General features: G+C 37.4%; 1 protein-coding gene across 16 annotated transcripts in view; it reads left to right on the top strand.

Moving 5' to 3' along the window:
- Fas1 (fasciclin 1 Fas1 domain-containing) overlaps positions 1 to 2,500 on the top strand; it is a 363,149-nt gene that overhangs the window by 151,110 nt on the left and 209,539 nt on the right. The window lies entirely within an intron of this gene.

The following is a 2,500-nucleotide window of genomic DNA, read 5'->3' as shown; positions in this document are numbered from 1 at the left end:
GGAAGATAAAATAATATTTGTTTACAAATAAATATAAAACTATAGGTTATATGAAATTATAGAATATTTCGTAATATCAAACATTTTTTGATAATAATAACAAAAGAGGGAGAAAAAAGAAAGATAGATAGAGAGAGAAAGAGAAAGAGAAAGAGAAAGAGAAAGAGATAGAGATAGAGTGAAATGGGAAGGGAAGGGTCAAAGAGGAGATAGAGAGATTGAGGGAGAGAGAAAATGTCTAAACTTTGAAAAGGATAATACATAAGCGGTTCAAACAGCTTCACTCAATCCTAATTATTTAATCCCACTTCTCTTCGAAATTCCCTATTCGCGATATACGCAATGCTAATTCGTCTGGTCCAGCCATTTTGCATTCCCTATTTCGGTCACGAACTACTGCAAAAGTGGACTTTAAACGTATTCTCTGGAAGCTTTCTCTCTCTCTCTCTCTCTCTCTCTCTCTCTCTCTCTCTCTCTCTCTCTCTCTCTCTCTCTCTCTCTCTCTTTTTCTCTCTTTCTCGTCCATCTTCAATCTCAGTTGCACACAATTTTATCCTCTAGTTTCGGATTATATACGAGGGCAAAGAGGATAGTAGAGAGAGTCGTTACGTTACACACACACACACATATATATATATATTCCTCTCTCTCTCTCTCTCACTCTCTTTCTTTTTCTTTTTCTCTTTGTCTCTTTCTCTTATGCGGCTGGGCTGCTGAGTTTACCGGGCTTTCGTCGGCAGATGTATTTCACACGATAACGACTTTAGTTACGGTGTCACTCCTCGGTAGTCGGTCCGTGACATCTGGTAGGCCGTCCGTATAATAGAAAATTTTCTTTCTCTCTTCTTCTTCTTCTCTCTCCCTCTCTCTCTCTCTCTCTCTCTCTCTCTCTCTCTTTCTTTCTTTGCCACTATCTCTATCTTTGCACGCTTGGTGATGACCGACCTTGCGGAACGAACTTGAAGAGAGAGAAAAAAAGGTCAATGGGAGAAATTGGTGAATCGAAAATGTTTAAACCATCACCATCACCATCACCATCACCACCACCGTGACGCGGATTAAGTGAAACTGAGATGACCTTACCCTTCTTCCCAAATATCCTTCCTCCCTTTCCCCCGGCCCCACCCTCAGTTTTGTCCTTCCCTCTTATATCCCTTCCCTTTTTTGCTTTTCTTTTCTTTCTTTCTTTCTTCTTCTTCTTTTTTTTTGGTTTTCTTTTTCTTTCCTTTTTTTTCTTCTTCCTCTTCTTCTCTCTTTTTTCTTTCTCACTCGCGATATCGTTTGAACATATTCCGAGGGGAGAGATTACGTTGCCGGATGTGGCGCAGAACTGTTTCCGAAAGTTTTCAGAGCTTCACACGTACATACGAATGTGTGTATGTGTGTGTGTGTGTGTGTGTGTGTGTGTGTGTATGTGTGTATGTGTGAAGTTCGCAAAAAAAAAATATATACATATATATATATGTATATACTTATATATATATATATATATATATATATGTATAATATGTATATATTTCACTTTTGCTCGTTCTCTCGTTATCACATCGCATTTATTTATTTATTTATTTATTTATTTATTCATTAATTAATTAATCGATCAATTTATTTATTTACAAATATTTCATTAAAAATTTCTTTCTCCTTTTTCTATATTTATTTTTTCTTTTTTTCTCTCTCTCTCTCTCTCTCTTTTTTTTCTTATTATTACATATCTCTCTCTTCTTTCTGTGTCCACGAGATAGAAAAAAAAAAAAATCTACAGAGATAATACGCAAACGCGCATACCAGTCCTATGGGCAAATTTCAAAATAATAGAGAAAGAGAGAGATAGAGAGAGAGAGAGAGAGAGAGAGAGAGACGGAGGAGAGCTTTGTATATCTTTCGAAAAGCTTCGTCATCGAGTTAACAATTATTATTATCTCGAGGAACAGGTGAAGCATAACGAAAAGAGAGATTTATTCTAAGTGAATCGCTTTTATCTCTCTCTCTCTCTCTCTCTCTCTCTCTCTCTCTCTCTCGTTCTCTCTCTCCCTATTTCTATCTCTATCTCTATCTCTGTCAGTCTGGAATTTTGAAAGAAGCAAAAGAGAGGAAGTGAGATGGACCTATGGTAGAGAAACAACGTGTTTTAATAGAAATCCAAGAGAAAGAGATAGAAAGGAGGGTGAGAGGAAGGGGATGGAATGGGATTGGACAGAGAGTCCTTCATTAGATTCTCTTTCTTTCTCCCTTACAACTTCTCCCTTTCTCTCTCTCTCTCTCTCTCTCTCTCTCTCTCTCTTCGTCTCTCCCTCTCTTCAACCGTGTCCAGCTCTTCCCACAATAGGGAATCATGATCCTTGAAAAGGGAATATACGGTTCATTAGTTTCTCGACTGTCGTTTCTCTGTCTCTCTGTCTCTCTCTATATATATATATCCCTCTCCCCCACCTCCAAATTCTTTCTCTATCTCTTTATTTCATTTCATTTTTTACCCTCTTTCTCTCTTTCTCTCTTT

The sequence above is a fragment of the Vespa mandarinia genome, chromosome 20 (genome assembly GCF_050613455.1).
Source record: "Vespa mandarinia isolate Hongniang chromosome 20, ASM5061345v1, whole genome shotgun sequence".
Classification (NCBI taxonomy): Eukaryota; Metazoa; Arthropoda; class Insecta; order Hymenoptera; family Vespidae; genus Vespa; species Vespa mandarinia.
The sequence above is the reverse complement of the archived record's forward strand: the minus strand, read 5'-3'. Positions and strand labels throughout refer to the sequence as shown.